General features: G+C 34.4%; 1 long non-coding RNA gene across 2 annotated transcripts in view; it reads left to right on the top strand.

The window, feature by feature from the left end:
- Positions 1–3,497: 3,497 nt before the first annotated feature.
- LOC140620233 (uncharacterized) overlaps positions 3,498–21,101 on the top strand; it is a 90,759-nt gene continuing 73,155 nt past the window's right edge. The window contains exons 1-2 of one of the 2 annotated variants that reach the window (XR_012020020.1): positions 3,498–3,636; positions 3,753–3,903. This is a non-coding gene — a long non-coding RNA (uncharacterized lncRNA). Of the gene's footprint in view, positions 3,637–3,687; positions 3,904–21,101 lie in introns of those variants that run through there. The other variant, XR_012020019.1, reaches the window with a different exon arrangement.

A 21,101-nucleotide genomic window follows, 5' to 3' on the forward strand; every position in this document is an offset into this window, starting at 1 on the left:
ACACAGTATGCAGAAGAAGGTCTAATAAAAGAATAACAAATTATTACATGCAAAGGGCAATTTTACAAGATTAACGGGAATAATAAATTACTACTAGAGTCAGAATACCATGGTACCTTTTAAGATATTTCACAGTGGAGACAAAATGAACCGGCCTATAAAAACCCAGAGAATGTAGGAGGGAATAACAAATTGCTTTTCCACATTTATGAAAGATAGTCATGAGACTTGTCTTATAATACAGTGAGTTCAGCAAGTAATTAATGGCAAAATAGGGTTACGCACGTACTTCATGCTACGATGTTTATTATTCTTTTTCATAAGGCTATTGTATGTCCACTAACATTGCAATCTGTGTACTATTAACTTAGTCAAAATCTTGTAGGATTTTATTTCTAAAATTATTTCAATACATATAAAATATTACGTAGTAAATTCCAGGACTCAAATATATTTTCTAACAATTAGTTAATATGTGTTTTTAACAGGGTTGTAGGAGTTTGGGTGTTTCTATAAAAGGCAATGAATTGTTTCCCTTGATGATTTTGACCAGATGTTCAAGAGATTAAAAGGAAAATGTTTCTAGATTTTCATATTTAATTTACACTTCCCTTTTATTTTGAAAAATAACCAATGTTTCTTACTTTTTCTTACCTATATATTACAAAAGAGAAAAAAATTCTGTTACTTGAACTTCGGAGATACGGCATTTGCAATATATAGAATTATTATTTTATTTTGTTAAAAAAACAGTAATTTTCAGACATTTCCAGTGGTGAATCTAATGTTTTCCAATAAATAAAAAATTAAAAGAAAGGATAGAGGGGATTGAGGAAGGGAAAGAGGGAGAAAGGGACAGAGGGAGTAGGGGGAAAGAAGACAGGAAAGAAAGAAGGAAAAAAAGAGGGAGCTAGGGAAGGAAAGAAAACCATGAGACTTTCCAAGTTTGACGCCCTCCCCAGACATTCTGATACCTAGAACTGAAAAGTTGAGCATCTATTAAAATACTTTTAGAGGCGTTAGGGTGACTCAGTTGGTGACGTATTGGACTCGTGGTTTCAGTTCAGGTCATGATATTAGAATTCTGGGATCCAGCCCCAAGACGGACTCCCCAGTCAGGGGGTGGTCAGCTTGTCTCCATTTCTCTCTGCCCCTCCCTATGCTGATGTGCGCTTTATCTCTGTCAAATAAATTAATTAATTAAAATATTTTTAAATAGCTGCTTTAAGTTATGATTCATTGAGCACAGATAATTCAACTAGCCTTAATGGTGAGCTATTTGTTGCTGTTGTGGGTGAGTCATTGGACTGGAACTTGACTAAGGACAAGTTGAAGTAAAAAAAAAAATCTATATATATATATATTTATTATATATGTATGTATATATATTTATTATATATGTATGTATATATATATTTATACATTATTTTTATACTTTTTGTTACTGCTCATGAATACTTGAGCTGAGGAATGTATCCTATTTATCTCCTTCCCACCACCTCTTACAGCTCTTTCTACTGTGGCTGCCATGTATCAATAACTTATAAATAGGTGAAAGTATAAAGAATACACTTTTCCAAAAGCATCATACTTCCAGTACTTTCTAAAAGGATGGACTTCATTCGATCAGAATAATAAATATTCCTTTTGACTGATCTTGACATCTCCTCCAGGTGAGTTTTCCACTACTGACAGTGCAGTGTTTTAGGTGGAAGGGGGAAGTGGTTGAATTATTATTGATAATTACTGGGAATAGATTGGAGAAAAAGTTGGGGAGTGAGGCATTGAAGGGAGGCATTGAAATTCCTCAAGAAGAGTTTATGCATCTTCCTCTTCACTTGGATACACATGAAGAGAACGTGGAAGCTAAGTCAACTTGAATGTTTAATGAATACTATTAGATATCTATATGTGGGGGTCATTCATTTTAAAAAACCTGAATTGCTTTTTAAAATATCATGCAAAGTGTTTTATTTATCCTTTCTTTAATGCTCTTCCATGTTTATGTAGATCCAAGTTTCTGACTTCTATCAGAATACCTGTTACATATGTGAAATTGTAACCTGGAGACAACCACTAATTAAACTTCTATTTAGCCAGATATTACCTCAGTTTTGCACATGTTTCTGAGAGGGCTGCACGCACCGTGCTTAATAGTGCATACTGTGTGGCCTGTTTTCAAGGATTCTTTTTGAATACGAGTAATTTTGGCTCTTTTTCTTTCTAATTTGGTGACTTGGATGAGTTCACCTTTGGGTGTCCCAGTTTCCTCATCTGTGAAAACAAGAGTAATCACAGTTTATCTCAAGGACTTTTGTGAAGATTAAAAGAATCATTGATAACATTTAATTCACTTAAAACAAAGCCCTATCTGTCCTACACAGTCTCAAGAAAAGAACTCCTTATGAGAACTGTTGTCTTGACTTCAAATGCATTAATTTCAACACTGGGGTCATCCAGGCTAATAAAAAATATTTCCATTTTTCAAAAAGACTTCATTAATTCATTCATTCATTCATTCATTCATTCATTCATTCATTCATTTATGAGAGAGACACAATGAGAGAGAGCACAAGCAGGAGGAAGGGCAGAGTTTCAGGCTCCCCACTGAGCAGGCTGCCAGACAGGGGCTCTATCCCAGGACCACTGGAACATGACTTGAGCTGAAGGCAGACAACTGACTGAGCCACCCTGGTGCCCCTCTTTCCATTTTTCTATGAGTGAGGAAAAAAGCATACAGAATCACCATGGGATGCACTGACAAGGATATGAGTTTCTTTTGCTTCTGAAGTTGTTGTTATTGTTGTAATACATTTCCACTTAAAAGCATGTTATTTAGCTCTGACTAATAAGGAACCAGTCAGTACATATTAATAAAAAATATGACATTATTATGTAATCAATTCATCTAGTAGATGAAACACTTCAAAGTATAAATGCAAAAGGGAAAATAGCAGGAGTTCTTGATAGAAAAAAGTCAAGGAGAGCCACTGGGCTATCTTTTTATTAAAAAAAAGAAATTTTTGAAAGAGGGGGTTTTAGGTCCTTACAACCCTATCCCCTATGTTAATACCTAATGAGTGGTAAGCCCGTGAAGCCCAACCCATTTTTACTTTTTTTTCCTATAATTTTTTATCCTTGGCTTGGAATAAAAAAAAAATATTCCACTGACATCTGCACACAAAAAATGTCTTTTCAGCTTTTATTTCTATAAGACAGTCTATCCATTTTATAGTAATTAAATATAACCGCAATCCACGGATCAGTGAAAAAGATCAATTTTTAGGTATATAGTAACTGTATCTTTACATATTATCATAGTAATGCTAATATGTCATATTTATAGGGTCCACTATCTAAGAAGTCAAAGTGTTTTATGAATATTATACCCATTAATCCTATGTGACAAGTATTACTATTCCCAGTATACAGATGAAGATGCAACAGTGAGGCTGCTGTGCCAGCAAAAGAGTTTCTTCTGTCTTGTGAGAGAGAAATGTGTATCATATTCGAGACTTTTCCATTAAGAATGCCTTGGAGACTGATTATCGTTCTGGAGGAATGCAGAACAGCCATAGGTCAATGACAGTTTTTGAAGTTCTTGGAGCCAAGTTAGTCTTCCCTTGAAAAGCTGAGGTAACGTCCATGACTTTGTTACTTACATGTTATTACTGTTCTGAATTAGCAACAAAGTAGACATTAGTGGATTTCTCAGTAATCTTGCTTTATTAAAGGAGGGCATTTTTTCTTAGAGATCTTGCTCCCTCAACTTCAAGTAATGGACACAATATCTTCCTTTGCTCCTTGGATGGGAATTAACGAAATTGGTGAGATGCAGCTCACTATGGGACCTTTTCATTTTCATCTATATGCTTTGCCTTTCACCAGACCTCTGATTTCCAGGTTAGTTTCATTATTTTTGGGGTTTTGTAAATTTTGGTCTTTCATTGGATTTTTGATCTGTGGTCTTTTTCTGGCTTCACTCTTACATATTTTTAGATCTTTGTAGATAAATAAGGTTAAGCAGATGGAACTCTTCCTCTAAGAAATCACTGAGTAAATAAAAGAAAGAAACATCAGTTGCAGAGAAAAGGGAGTATCAAGGACAAAGTATCAGGTTCCTATTACTTTATAGATAGTTGGGATAGACCAACACTTTTAATTATGTTCAAAGAGGTAAAAACTTGAAAATAACCCTTTTCTGTAGAATGAAAATTCTCATGTGAACTCTGCTTCATATTGGTGTCTAGTGTTAATGGCTATGAATAAATATCAAACTTATGGGAAGATCATTCTAGGGCAGCCCGGGTGGCTCAGCGGTTTAGCACCTGCCTTTGGCCCACGGCATGATCCTGGAGACCCGGGATCAAGTCCCATGTCAGGCTCCCTGCATGCTTTTCCCTCTGCCTGTGTCTCTGCCTCTCTGTGTTGTGTCTCTCGTGAATAAATAAATAAAATCTTAAAAAAAAAATCATTCTAGGTGAATTTTTAAGTTAAAATTGATAAATCTGACCTTGCATATTTTACTTATTATTTATCTAAAGATTTCTCAATATTTTTTCAGAATTAACTAATTTAGCACCATTATGAAAAATAAGCACTGCATTTTTATTGTGGCTGAATATTATTGATCTAAAATAATAATAAAAATAGTTTTCAGATACTCAGTATTACTTCAGAAGATCATGTATTATTTTCCAGTCTTTCTTGGAGTTTTGATCTGAACTTTCTATCTCTAATTCTACACCTAACTCTGCTTGAATCATTTATCTCTTATAGTACTGTCTCAGCACTTGATATAGTTATGCCCAATGATATAGAACAGTATTTTTCCCATGCACTACTAGTCACACAGCTTTCATTTCCTTCCTATTTTTGACCTCACACCTCCATCTTTGTACCAATAGAATGCATTGGTATTGATGTCAATATAGGTGGCAAGTGAGCACAAACATTTCTTTATCTCTGGGAATCCCCTAGAGGTCATGTAGGGACATAGACAAACGGAGATTTCTTGTCCAATTTGCTACGTGAATTTGGAAGCTTCAAGATTAGAATTCAAACATTAAACAGTAAGCAAGACTGAAGCAAAAATGTAGTAGACTATCTGGAGTTCAGGTTTGGGAATCAGCTAGAAGTGTTTCCTGAAGGAACAGAGAAACTCAGAGCTTCATACCCATATTGGATAAAAGTTCTACCTGTAGTCTAGGATTTATGCAGGAACAGAATGATTATTGTTTGAGAATGTGGAATAAGAATGAGGAGTTGCAAGAGAATGAAAGCATTTTTATTACCAAATGATTTCTTCTCCATTATTACTGCTGAGGAGGTAGACCATGCCTGAGAATGATGAAGGACTTTTTAATCAGTGAAGTCCTTTACAGACAGAGATCGCACTGTTTTTCACACCATCATCTCTTTATGAGTGTTACTTAATGTCAAATAAAAAGAGGACATGGAATCCACAGAGAGCCCTGTGGTTAAAATTTGGTCCTTGCAAAAGGGACATATTAATTATAACAATAATAATAGTTACCATCTATTGAGTAACTATGTGCCAGGGCTAGGCACTCTATTTCCATATAAAACCTAATCAATCCATTTCAACGACCTTGCCAGACAAGTGATATTATCATCTCTATTTTATTGATGGGGAAATTGGGAAAGAATATGTGACTTTCTGTAGATCACACAACTTGTAAGTAGTGTCAAAGTTCTCGGTCTTTCCTCTAACCTATGCAATTGGCCCTTATCTATCTAAGCGTAGTCCTAAGAAATGGTTCAATTAACTTTGTTAAAAGGATTTATTGAGCACTTGCTATATGCCAGACACTGTGCTGCATTTCTGATGGTGGAAGTAAGGCAGTGTTAGAACCACTGAGAATCAAGGATTCTAAGGGGAAAAAACTGACAAGCAGGAAATAAGAATGCGTCATGATAAGGGTTGATATGGAAACACATGCTTTGTGTTAGGGGCACAATCAGAATGATTTCAAAACGAGGCATTATGCATAAAAATGTAAAAATTATATATTCTGGGTATACAGTAAAAAGAATGAATAACAGAATCAAATGTTACAGTGTGTTTTCACTTTTTTGACTGAGATATTAATTGGGCATGGTGAGTTTGATTAATATATCACTATGGTTTGAAAAAAAAATCAGCTAAATCCAACAGCCAAGTGGATTATTTCATTGCCTGCTGATCTAACGCTCACAAAGACTGGTTTTGTTTGGGATGTGGATACAACATGACAATCCTAGCTGCTAATCAATTAAGTGCTAGATAGTTCTCTTTTTCTTAATTTTCTATGTCTCAGTTAATAAAAATCTCACCCTTGGTTCTATTCATTTCTCATTACTTTCTTTTTCTAAACAATCTTATCTACATACACACTGCTATCTCCCAAATTTATCTGTAGCCACTTCTCTTGAAGTCCATGAACCAATGGAATTCATTTACTTTTCCCATAAATTCCTTTCTCTATAGTCATAAAGCTAGTTGATGACACCATAAGTAGCCAAATCCCCATCCAGCAACGACTATTTCTTACTCTACCATATTTCATATGATTCTAAGATGCTAGTAAGTAACGATGTTTTTTTAAATTTTATATTGAACAAAAAAACTGTACAATTAGCAATAATGCAATGTTTTCTTCTTACTTAGAATACTTTTATACTTATTTTTTTCATACTTACATAGGTATTGATTTTATCAATTCATTTTGCACTTAAAATATGAAGAAAATAATTTGTTCAAGATACTTTTAAAGCTATTTAACCTTCAAAGTACTACTTTTTTTGAACTGCTTTGGAACCGAGAATTGTTAATGTCTGTGTTTTAACACTCAGTTGGGTCATTGGTGCTGAGCTTTTAAGCCAGCTTTTAAAAAAATAATAAACTTTATTTTTTAGAGAAGTTTTATATTCACAGGAAACTGAAATGGAGAGTTCAGAGGGTTCCCAGGCCCCACACATACACAAGCTCTCTGACTGTTGATATTCCACACCACAGTGGTACATTTATTACCATCTGTGAACCTATATTGACAAATCATGATTCTCCAAAGTTCATAGTTAACATTAGGGTTTGATAATGGTGTTGTACTTTCTATGGATATTGACAAATTAGCTACATATTTCCCATCATTATAGTAACGTACAGAGTATTTTCACTGCCCTAAAAATTCGCTGTGCTCTACCTATTATTCTTGTCTCCCTACTAACTTGTGGCACTCACTGATCTTTTACTGTCTTCATTATTGCCTTTTGCAAAATGTCATATAGCTGGAATCATACTTATGTAGCCTTTTCAAATTGGCTTCTTTCAGTTAATAACATGCATTTTAGTTTCCTTTATGTGTTCTCATGCATTGATAGCTCCATTTCTTTTTAGCACTGAATAATATTCTATTGTCTGGATATTTCACAGTTTATCTATCCATTCACCTCCTGGAGGACACCTTGGTTACTTTCACGTTTTGACAATTATGAATAAAGCTGCTATAAAATCTGTATGCAGGTTTTTGTGTGAACATGAATTTTCAACTCATTCATTTCAACTCTTGAGGTAAATACCAAAGAGTGTGATTGGTGGATGGTCTGGCAAGTGTATGTTTAGTTTTATAAGACACTGTCAAACTGTCTTACAAAGTAGCTGTACCATTTTGCATTTCTACCAGCAATGAATGAGAGTTACTATTGTTCTACATCCTTGCCAGCATGTGGTGTTCTACTGTTTTGGATTTCAGACTAGAATTCCACTGGATGAGTAGTGGAATCTTATTACTGTTTTAACTTGCAATTCCTTGATGACATTTGATGCTGAAAATATTTGCATGTTTATTTGCCATCTTTATATCTTCTTGGTGATGTTAGATCTCTCTTCTTTTCTAATATGTGCATTTAATATCATGGATTTCTCTTTATGAACTGCTTTGCTGAATCTTATAAATTTTTATAATTTGTATTTTCATTTAGTTCACAGTATTTGTTAATTTCTCTTGAGATTTCTCTTTTGATCTATATGGTATTTTGAAGGTTTCTTATTGATCTCTAAGCATTTAGGAATTTTCCAGCTGTTTTTTTCTTATTGATTTCTAGTTTTATTCCATTGTGGTTGAGAGCATACATAATGTAACTTTTATGCTTTTAAAAGTTAAGGTGCATTTTAGGGCCCACATTGTGGTCTGTCTTGGGGAATGTCCCACCTGAGCTTCAGAAGACTGTGTCATGTGCTATTGTTGATGAAGTAGTCTACTGATGTCAATTATATGCCGTTAATTGGTGGTGCTGTGGAGTTCTTGAACCAGCTATTCAGTTATGAACTGAAGCTCAGAAATAGTCCTAACATACCGGATCTACCAACTTACCATGCAACCATTTGATTCCTAGGGTTTACGTGAGTTCTTTGGTCTCTGGGATCTCTCTCTCTCTCTTTTTATAATAAATTTATTTTTTATTGGTGTTCAATTTGCCAACATACAGAATAACACCCAGTGCTCATCCCATCAAGTGCCCCCCTCAGTGCCCGTCACCCACTCACCCCCACCCCCCGCCCTCCTCCCCTTCCACCACCCCTAGTTCGTTTCCCAGAATTAGGAGTCTTTATGTTCTGTCTCCCTTTCTGATATTTCCCACACATTTCTTCTCCCTTCCCTTCTATTCCCTTTCACTATTATTTATATTCCCCAAATGAATGAGACCATATAATGTTTGTCCTTCTCCGATTGACTTACTTCACTCAGCATAATACCCTCCAGTTCCATCCACGTTGAAGCAAATGGTGGGTATTTGTCGTTTCTAATGGCTGAGTAATATTCCATTGTATACATAGACCACATCTTCTTTATCCATTCATCTTTCGATGGACACCGAGGCTCCTTCCACAGTTTGGCTATTGTGGACATTGCTGCTAGAAACACTGGGGTGCAGGTGTCCCGGCGTTTCATTGCATCTGAATCTTTGGGGTAAATCCCCAGCAGTGCAATTGCTGGGTCGTAGGGCAGGTCTATTTTTAACTCTTTGAGGAACTTCCACACAGTTTTCCAGAGTGGCTGCACCAGTTCACATTCCCACCAACAATCTAAGAGGGTTCCCTTTTCTCCGCATCCTCTCCAACATTTGTGGTTTCCTGCCTTGTTAATTTTCCCCATTCTCACTGGTGTGAGTGGTCTCTGGGATCTCATTTCAAGACTCTGACACCTATTCATCACAAATTTCGTTTTGGTAATTTTTATAGTTGATTATGATCAGGCAATGACAACTGTTTAAAAACTGTCCAGGCTTGCAAATGCCAACAGAGTGGACTAAGTATTCTTGCTAGTGCAGTACTGAGAATTATCTAGTAGATTCTCTATAGATTATCTGATTATATGGAGATGCACTCTGTGTTTTTCTTTCTGTTATTTAGGCTATTATACAACTCTTCTGGGGTAGATGTTTAGTAGTTTAAAAAGAATAAAAAGCAAGTGATTTGTATCCATATAAATAAAAATTCATTTTGTCCAATAGAGATAAAATTTCTACCTCGTTGAAAAGATGAGCTTACTCATTATATTTTATTGCTTTAAAGTCTTTTAAAGCAAACCAATTTTGCACCTATTAGCAAATTTATTTTAGCATTCTAGATTGCTTACATATATATGTTTTTGTCTTCACAAACTTCTCTGAACTGGTTTTGTATTTTGTTTTGATTTCTTCATCAGCTAATAAATTAAATAAATCTCAGACATGTATTTATTTTAAACTTGCATGTAAGTCATGACATTCCAACCTTTTAAGATTATACCTTCACATAATCAAGTCATGATACCCACCTGTGCCTCAGTGATTATAAGACACCATCCATTGTAAGATTTCAGAAATTTTAAAATGTAAGTTTGTGCATCTTAACATTGGTGAGTATGATAATCATAAAGTCATATTAATCTTCCTCCAAGTATCCCTTGAGTATATCTTCTTCTTTTAGTTCCCACTACCTTTGTGTGAGCTTCTTTGCTTCATATCTGCATTTTATTGATAACTTTCTAACTTATTTCCCTTCCTTTAGCTTCCATTCAATCCAGTCCATCCTTCACTTTGCTGCCTTAAAAATGATTCTGAGCCCAAATGCTTATGGTACACTGCTGTTCCAAACTCTGAAATGATTTACCTCTTGGTATTGTATATTCAAATCTTCACATTTTAAATCCTATGTATCTTCTAACCTCATCTTTTCTGTAACTAGTCTCAGATTTTCTGACCTTCTTAGAAGTCATTCACTGACAGTATTACTTTCTAGTTAGAGATTCTTCAAGACTCTACAATCTTATCAGTGTTTCATAATACTCAGCATATACATACTTTTTCATCTATCTGATTTGTATTTCTAAAGTTAACTTTCTTGTAGAGGCTTCTGAATAGCTAGCTGCCTTAAGCATTTCTGATACATGTTACCCTTTGGACAAAGAGTTTACTGAATTCCAGATCATTTACTGGAATTTTAATAAGGCTTCATTTTAATAAGTAAATTTATTAAAATTTAACATTCACGTTCAAAGACAGTAATTATATATGTATTCTGAAGATGATTCCAAAATCAATTAAAATAATAACTGGATCTGTTACTTTTCATTCTATTTTGTATATCTAGTGTATAAATTAAGAATATTAAAAAAAGTTTGAATGACGCACAGTAAAAATAAATTGTTAGTATTTATTAGTGTTTTAATTTGAGCTTTTCTTATAGCCTAAGCTTAAATAGACATAGATATCGACATAGGAAGAGACATAGAGATAAGTGTGTGTGTGTGTTTAAAGGGTCATGCATTCACAAAACCTTCACTTTAGACAGGTTTTAGTGTTGGCAAAGAATGGAGTTTCTCACATTAAGTGGAATCTGATTAAGTAGGGAATACATTTTTTAAATTGTTTTTTAAATATAGAAAACATGTTTATTGTAGATAACTGGGAAGCAAATCACAAAGAAGCTTTATTTGAAGATAAAATAATTTGTTCTTTATATTTTAAAACTTTTCATTAAAAAAAGTTATATGAACAAATCTCTTAATCGACACAATGGTTTCCTAGTTCTCTAATTAATAAATTATCGAAGTGGAAACACAAATGCCAGAAAAAGCGTGTGGGAAGGTCATTGTTCTTTTAGAAATATGAAGAAGTATTTTACATGTAGCCTGTAAAACATTTCATCTTGCAGATTTGGCTTTTTTGGAGCAGTTCCTGTAGGCAAGGATGCCTATTTTTATATATTTAACAGTTCATAACCTATTTAACAAAAGTTTAGCTAAGGCAGTCCATGGATATATCATACTTTTTCTATCTCTTATTTTCTTATGTTATATATGTAAGAAGGATTGGCTATATTTGTTATAAACCTTAAATCACTCATTTATTAGAAATATTTAAACAACACACTTTGTTTCTACTTTTTAGAACTCATTTCACCCTGCTCTTCAACCACTATTTATACCCTGAGGAGAACACAAACAAGAGCAAACAAACAAACAACAAACCAACCAAAAAAACATCAAAGCCTATGCTGCTCATTGAAAATGACTCTATTTCTTCTAGACTTACAGCCATCTCTTTCAGCTATCATTATCTCAGCCCATCATGAATTTCTGCTCAGGCATTTATTGATTCTTACCTTCAAGCTTCTCCTTCCCTTTTGTCTGACAGCTACTGAAATTTTTTGTGAGTTTAAATACCACGTTGGTATAAGGAAGAGATGTCTAGTTCTTATGCTGATTTATTCTGAGGTTATTCTTAAGTAGTCTGACCCCTGAAATTTTTTTACTGGTATCCATTAAAATATGACTAGATCCACCTGATTTTTGAACATGAGGCTAGCGCACACTTGCAGTCCACAGTCTCAAATCATGAGGCCCCGATTTTTCCTACCTTCTCTCCTAAAAGGCAAGTTTTCTTTCACTGTTTCTGTATCTCTCCTGGGGCATATGGGACTCCTTGGATTGCCTAGATCAGTGTTTTTGATGGTGTGAAAGCAATTGGGAATAAAATCGCTCAGCACAAATCAAGACAGTGGTACCAATTTGTAACAGTAGTTATTTTATTCTTACCACAGTGAACCAGTATTTTGCAAATGACTGGTTACATATGCTTGGGTAAAACCACCAAAGTACAAGATAGACCAATGGATTTTGATGGAATAGTGTATGGTTAAGAAACTACCACTTGTAGAGTGTTGGCATAGTACCATAGAAAGATATTCATAATTATCTAAAAAAAGTAATTTACATAATCCTGTCATTTCCATATAAATGTCTGGATGTGGCTGGGTATTCTTTAATGCCATTAACATATCATGAGAGATACTGTTGACTGCAAAAGTAGATATGGGAAACCAGCTGTCTTCAATTATGCCAGAAATTAGGAAAACTTAGAAAAATGTAAATCAGTCTTTCTTATTACTTTTTGAAAAGTATTGGTGTTTCCTGTTAACATTAAAATTTTGTTTGAATTTATAGTACAGTAAGCAGTAGATTTTAAATTTTTGATAGAGTAAATGTTATAACTCTGTGGGTTTCTCAATAATTTGTAAAAGTATAAAGTTGTCATGAAATCAAAGAATCAAGAGAACCTCTATTCTAAATACCACGTATAAGCAGGGGACTGAGGTGCTTCCCAAACCCATCTTGACTAGGCTATATGCTTTCTCTCAATCAATTGCATTCTGGAGAATGAATTTGAGCACTCACATGAGCACCATATTACTCTCAGAAGCAGAAAGCTATGCTTCCTCATTTAGGCTTTTGTACCATCTATCTCTCCCCAACACACATCCAACTTCTCAATCTTCTCTCTTTCTCTTCTGAATGCCCCCCCCCCCACTCCCTCCTCCATTCCAACAGGCTGTAAGTATTTTCTCATTCTTGTCTGCAAAATCAAGTTTTGAGACAAATTTATAGTTGTTATATATTTTTAAGGATATAATTATAAAAGTTCATTTTGAGACTAAGAGCTTAGGAATGAAGCAATGACCTTCACTGTTCTAAATCATTTTGGTACTCCTTTTCCTGATTTAATGGGTATCCGTCATGGGTCTTATTCTTGCTGGTTAAAAGATTATAGGAGGAAAGAAAGTATAGGTGTATCTTTGTACATGCATACATACAAAATAACTTGAGTGACATGTCAAAAAATTATGTCACTATAATTATTTTTTCACTACATGGTGTGCCTTGTTTTAAAAGAATTTTTTAAATTTTATTTATTCATGAGAGACACAGAGAGAGTGGCAGAGACATAGGTAGAGGGAGAAGCAGGCTCCCTGTGCCGAGCCCAATTCGATCCCAGGACCCTGGGATCACACCCTAAGCCAGGGCAGGCACTTAACCACTGAGCCACCTGGGTGTCCCCGTGGTATGCCTTTTTAAGTTTAACCATCCTATGGGCCATTTTCTCTGTGGTAACAGCATTCTAATCTTTTATCTTTAGTAAATGTCTTCATTTATGAAGTTTTAGGCTGAGCGCTGTTATGGTCTGAACTGTCTTCTCCCTTCCCCTTCCTTCCCCAAATTTATATGTTGGAGTCCTGAAAGTCAGAACCTTAGTAGCTCAGAATGTGCCTTTAAAGAGCTAATTAAAATAAAATAAGATCATCAGCGTGGATCCCAATCCACTGTGACTATTGTCCTTTTAATAAGAGGAGATGAGGACAGAATATGAACAAAGGAAAAACTTTGCGAAGACAAAGGGAGAAGATGTTCATCTACAAGCCAAAAACAGAGACCTGGAAGAAATCAACTCTGCTGACCCTTGATCTCAGGCTTTTAGCCTCCAGAATTGGGAGAAATACAAACTTAACTAGTTATTCTATGTTTTCTGTCGGCTCTGGCTCAAATACTGTTTTTTGCAGGAATATTTTTCTCAAATCCCAGTTTATTTATATGTTTACCTTATTTGCTACTGAATCATTTCATATTGGACTTCACTCATTCTTTTTTCATATTATTATCTCATTGGACTGAAAGTGATAATTCACTTGATTCTATCAATCTTTACCAAAATATCATTGATGGATGGATTCATATTTTATTTAACTCTGCATTATCAATAACTTGTACCAGAACTAACTAAATGTAAATAATCAATAAATATTTTTTATATTGAAAGGATACATTTCAGGGCATAAAAAGTATATAGTTCTAGAGGAAAAATGTGAAATCTTTAAAATAGACCAAAAGCTTACAGGTTATCTTTACAAGGGAATAATTGATGTTTAGCAGGCCCTTGAGGTTACCTGGTTTTATAAGGACTGTTTTATTATTATTATTTTTAACTGATCTGTTTAGAAGTTTTTAGAGGTAGTAGTTAACTTGTGTGGGGCTGATAGTGATACAGATGTTCCTGTTCATAAAGATGCAAGTGAATTTTTTATGGTAGAAATGCAAAAATGCTTTGATCCCATACTCCTTGCCCTAAGACAGGATTTCAGACATTGCATTTCATTGCTCATTGGATATTAAGCAATTATGTATCTATCTGTGAATTATTTTAAACTTACTTGATTGTGTGCATATCTTCAGATTTATTTTGCATCTTAATTTTTCACCTATTAATGAGTTAAAATTTTGAAATATTTTATAGTTGTATGCATTTACTTTTATTTATTTATTTATTTATTTATTTATTAGATTTTTATTTATTTATTCATAGAAATGCAGAGAGAGAGAGAGAGGCAGAGACACAGGCAGAGGGAAAAGCAGGCTCCATGCAGAGAGCCCAACGTGGGACTCGATCCTGGTTCCCCAGGATCACGCCCTGGGCTGCAGGCGGCGCTAAACTGCTGCGCCACCGGTGCTGCCCTGTATGCATTTACTTTTAAAAAAATTCTTTAATAAAACAAAGATTCTTTAATAATAGTAAATAGAAATCATCCCTATGAAATATTATACCAGTTCATCCAATTGAATCATAGTTCATTTTTTCTTTGCCAATTTTCTAGTTTTTAAAAATTTATTAAGAAGATAAACTTTGTGTTTTCTCACTGAACAACCAATAAGAGATGATTTTAATACTATATCCTTCCTTCTTTCTTTTTTTTTTTTTAATATATTAACTTTATTTGCAAGAGACATTGGACTCTTTTGTATTACCTGGCCATCATAGGGTTACTAGCACTTTCTTTGCTTTTGTTCTTTACAGTTTTCTTTATATATGAACTGAGTCATTTGTGTGAGGCACTTTCTTTAATGCATTATTTTGATCATGTTGTTAGTGTACTATTATCTTGAAATCTTCTTGTTTTAGAATATTTTAATATTCTTTTATAATGGTTTGATTAGATTATATTTGGCTTAATTAGAAATGTGAAATCAAAAAGGATGATGGCAATGCTCAAACTTTACTTCAAATGATCTTACAGTCATTTCAAGCAGAGGTCAAAGAAATAAACTATAACTCATTAGCCTGGGGCTGTGAGTGATCTCTTGGCCATACTGGAAATTGGCAGCCCTTCTGCTTTTCGTCCTTAAGGATTTTGAGTATTAAACTAATTGTTAAATATACCAAGTAGACTGACAGTAAAATAACAGGCTTTGCTTACATGTATAGAATAAAAAAGGCTATTAATTTCACAAAGGACCCTTTTTTGGTTAATATTTACAAGCAATCTCTGTGTCAGTAACTTGTGACATACCACAGAAAAATCTCTAAAGTATAGATAGTCTGAACCTTTTTTGTTTCCTATTCTACAGAAATGATTTTAATGATATATCAAGCAATTATATAAAAAGATCCTTTCTGAGAAAGAATAAAAACACTCTACATATTTTATTTATGGTGAGTGATAAACCTGTTATTTGGAGCACATAATTAGCTGCCTTAATAAGCAGAGTATCTGCATATTGATATTTGAACCAACCTTTTTAAAAAGTAATATTTTGTTAAATTTTTTCTTTAGTTTTATTCTTCTCAATGTTTAAATGTTCAAATGCCTTTTCATTTCGATTTCATGGGGCAAATATCCCTGGTTTGATTCAAAGTTCTGTTCTCAAAATTTATTGAGCACTTTTCTGGATTCAGTTGAATACCTGTGCTAGGCACTCCATAGAACAAAAAGATACATAAACCCTGTTCTGGACTGCAAATACTTCGAGTGGATTACTTTGATAAAGATTAAATGATTGAAAATAAAAGCCAATATGTTATATAATAAGTTAACTTTGTCTAGAACACTGTTGGGAACATACTCATCATAAAATGTATAATTCAAAGAGACAAAGAAATGGAAATATTCAGTAATATATGTCAGGTAATGAAAAAAGAAACATTTTAATAATAAATAATTTCAGAAGCATCTCTTCATATGTCCCCAGTCATGTGTATGCCCTTCCTGGTGCTATCTTCATATTTTGAAGTGTTTCACATTTTGTATTCATCATTGTATGTATCAATTTAGGTTTTTACTTTTCTGTCTGCCTTGAGGTTCTTAAGGTAGTGACTCTTACATACACCTCCGTATAACCATTGTCTAGTCCAGTCCCTGACACAGTGAGAGCTCGTTAATGGTTTTCAATATGAAATAAAGAATGTTTTGTTTTTTGTCACATCTTAGACCAGTAGATCATGTTGCTGGTTGTTTAGTAATATTGGGATTATAGCCTGAATGAGATGTAAAAGTTCATGGACTTACAAAGGAGATAATATTTATTTTATTTTATTTTTTTATTGAAGTTCAATTTGCCAACATATAGCATAACACTCAGTGCTCATCCCGTCAAGCACCCCCTAGTGCCCGTCACCCAGTCACCCCAACCCCCCACCCACCTCCCCTTCCACCACCCCTTGTTCGTTTCCCATAGTTAGGAGTCTCTCATGTTTTGTCACCCTCTCTAATTTTTCCCACTCATTTTCCCTCCTTTCCCCATATAATCCCTTTCACTCTTTCTTATATTCCATATCCATATGGATACAATGGAATATTACTCAGCCATTAGGAGATAATTTTTTTAGGAGATAATATTTTTTAAACAAATCTTAGTGTATTACTTTTTCATCACTGCAAAGGTGAATTACCAAAACTTAGCAGACTCAAGCAATACCCATTTGTTAGCTCAGTTCTGTAGGCAAGAGGTCTAAGTGAGCTCAACAGAATTCTGCTTAGAGTCTCGCAAGGCTCCAATCAAGGTGTCACCTTGAGTAGGTTTGTAGCTAGAGGCTTAGGGAAGATCTACTTGCAAACCCATTCAGGATGCTGACAGAACCACTTCCTCATGGCCACAGGTCTCCAGTTCCGTCATCAGATAGGAGCACTCTCTGCTCCTAGATACCATCAACATTCTTGCCACCCACAGTCTTTCTACATGGCCCTTCCATCTTCAAAGCTACAGCAGAGCATTGAGTCCTTCTTGCAGTTTAAATCCCCCTGACTTCCCTCTTTTACCACCAACTGGAGAAAATGCTATGCTTTTAAAGGTCTCATGTGTTTGTATCAAGCTCAGATGAATAATTTACCTTATAGTTCATTTTCATAGGAGTAACACCATGGGATGAAAGTCATGAGCGCCATCTTAAATTTCTGTGTTCCACAGAGAAGTACATGAACTGTCAGACAAGAACTCATTTAAGAAAAAAGTGTGATAATTTAACTATTAATTTTTTAGTCAGAGATGACTAAAGGATATATATTTTTTAATATATAAAGGATTCTTCCCCAAAGGCCAGTAACATTTTACAGTTCAATACATATCCTTTAAAGTAAAATTAAAATGTTTGAGTAGGTTGTACTATGTACTTGACGTTTATACCCTCCTCCCTCAAAAATCATATACTGAGGCCCTAATCCCCAGTGTGATGGTATTTGGCAGTAGGCTTTGGAAGGCAATTACATCATGAAATTGGAGCCTTCATGAGTGGGATTAGAGTCCTTGTAAATAGAGGCATAAGAGTGGTAATCTTTCTCTCTGACATGTGAGGCAAAAGTAAGAAGGCTGAACTAGGATGTTCCAGCCTTTAGAACTATGAGGGATAAATATTTATTGTTTAATCCATCCAGTATTTTTGTTATAGCAGCCAAAGCTGACTAAGGCAGATTGGAAAGCCAAAATGTAAAATCTTCTCATAAGATCTGAAGACTCTCTTTATGCCCTTTTGTCCAATCATTCCAATCAGGTTGACTTTCACAGTCAATTACTGGGTTAAAAATGCTCAAACAACACACTGAGCATATGAAACCTTAGGATGTAGATTTCTTTCTTCTGAAAGAAAGAATAAAGTTACTGAACTACAGAAGTTCTTTCCTTTTATGTTAATGTGGCCTTTTTCTTTTTGTGCAACATATTCACATGCATATATTGAAGTACATGTTTTGAGAGCTATTTATGGTAATGTCAACATGAATTTAGAGTTCATTTAAGTTTCAAATTGTTTTGTATGATTTCTTAATTGTATATTTCTAAGAGCCATCGGCAAGCCTGAAAGTCCCTTTGGCACAAAAAAATATTATAAATATATACACATACAGACATGTTTATAGGTCCACTATTACAGTGTGGTGACGTTTCATTATACCATCATTCTGGGAATACCACAGATAAAGTCAAGCATGTGATTTTGTTGCAAGTCTCAGTGTCTTTTACTTTGCTTACAAAATAAAGAAGGTGGTTCAGAAATATGCTGTATTATCCCAGTATCTTTTTTTCAATGGTGGACTTAAATTTTTATGAGAAAATTTTACAATATTTTCTAAAAGTTATCAAATATTAAGAGATTTTTCAAACAAAGTTTGGTGGGATTGAAAATAATCAGAACTACTTTCCAATTAAGTACAGGAAATACTTAAGTATAATATCTGTTATATGAATTGTCTAGTAGGAGTAAAAAATATTTTAATGTTAAAAACACCACAACGTGGGATCCCTGGGTAGCTCAGCAGTTTAGCGCTGCCTTCAGCCCAGGGCCTGATCCTGGAGATCCCGGATCGAGTCCCACATCAGGTTCCCTGCATGGATCCTGCTTCTTTCTCTGCTTGTGTCTCTGCACCCCACCCCCCATCTCTCATGAATAAATAAATAAATTAATTAAAAAAAAAACACTACAACAAACATAGCTTGAATTTTGGCTCTTCATCCTTCACTGATGCTGTGGTATCTGAAAAGTTCTTAACTTCTGTCATCTTTAAATTTCTCATCTGTCAAATAAAAATAATAATATAGTTTATTTGTAGTGATATTTGTAGGATATAATATATATATTATATATATAATGTATAATATATATATATATTATAGCGATATTTGTGCTTTATAGTGATATTTGTTGGATAAAGTAATACATACAAAATGCTCCAGGTAGTATAAAGCTTCACAACTGGTGGTAAATATCAATTGTTTTTCCTTTTTTAAAAAAATATTTATTTATTTTAGAGAGAGGGAGAGAGCATGAGTGAGGAGGACAGAGAGAGAGAGAGAAAGAGAATCTCAAGCAGACACAGTGCTCAGAGCAGAGCCTAACATGGGCTTGATTTCACAACCCTAGATCAGGACCTAAGCTAAAACCAAGAGTCAGATGTTTAACCGACTGGGCCACCCAGGACCCCCTGTTTTACCTTTTATATGTTCATGGATAATATGAGAGGAAATAACAAAAAACATTTTTTTACAAAAAATATTTTTTAACTCCTAAACTGGATGAAAATAAAAGTGACTTTTTCAGTATAAGGAAAATGATATTTTCCATGAACTCTAAGGTAGTATATATAATCCATATTGAAGAGGACAAATAAATTAGAATAGAGAGCATATTGTCTGTAAATGAAGGTCTTAAATCACTAAGTTCCAAGAAGCTGGCCATATATCCTAAGGTGAGGGTGGGTGTAGAGGTGGGGGCAGGATGTAGGAAGGAATACACTTGGATCTGTAAATGGCTTCCTTGGACCTGTGTATTTATTTACATAAGAGAGAATATGGTCATCTTATCTATGTTTCTTTCTTAAGGTCTGATCTGTTTCACAGAGGAATGGTGTATTTCTTTCTCAGTTGTGATTTTTTCAAGTCCTTTCATGATTTGATTTTTCTCATATACCAATCAATGTATTTGCAGTTGCTATCTTCCCATTTTTTGGTTAAGTTGGTTCATTCAGTAGATATCTTAAATATTATTATTATTATTTTTAAAGATTTTATTTATTTATTCATGAGAGACACAGAGAGAAAGAGAGAGGCAGAGATACAGGCAGAGGGAAAAGCAGGCTCCATGCAGGGAGCCCGACGTGGGACTCAATCCTGGGACTCCAGGATCAGGCCCTGGGCTGAAGGCGGCGCTAAACCGCTGAGCCACCCAGGCTGCCCATCTTAAATATTATTATTATTATTTTGAACCACATTTAAATTTTGGATTTGGGCTTGTACCTGCATCTTCTGTATTAGGTATATTTAGTTGTATTAGGTACATTTAGACTTTGGGAGTTTTCTTTGGTTTCAATGAATGTCTACTTTGTAGATTCAGTAGACCCCATTGACTGCTGTCTATTTTGAGTTTGTAGTTTGATTTAGAATTGTGTTAAATTCATGCTTTGTATTTGACATCATTTTGTATTATTTTGAAGTAAATTATTTAATTTTTTTGAAATCTGGAATTTTGAACATTGTCTGCAATTTGTAATATAACTGATGTGAAATACTTGAAATACAGGATGACAAGAAAAATAAGCCAAACCCCAAACCAATTAAAACAAAGAGAATATGGGGCACAGATCACTATACCATTGTTGAATTAAAAGAAATGAATTCTGGGGCACCAGGGTGGCTCAGTGGTTGAGCGTCTGCCTTTGGCTCAGGTAGTGATTCTAGAATTCTGGGATTGAGTCCTGCATCAGGCTGCCCATGGGAAGCTTGCCTCTCTCTCTGCCTATGTCTCTGCCTCTCTGTGTGTGTCTCTCATTAATAAATAAATAAAATCTTAAAAAAACTAATTCTATTAAGAGATTTCTTCATGTTTATTTCAATCAACACATATTTAAAAATCCCCTTATTATCTTTCAAATATTTTTATTGTCTATATTAATCTGTTTCATGTATATTTGGATCCATTTCTATCATGACCTACTGTGAAATTTTTTTTTCTTAAAAGCATAA

The sequence above is a fragment of the Canis lupus genome, chromosome 28 (genome assembly GCF_048164855.1).
Source record: "Canis lupus baileyi chromosome 28, mCanLup2.hap1, whole genome shotgun sequence".
NCBI classification, from domain to species: domain Eukaryota; kingdom Metazoa; phylum Chordata; class Mammalia; order Carnivora; family Canidae; genus Canis; species Canis lupus.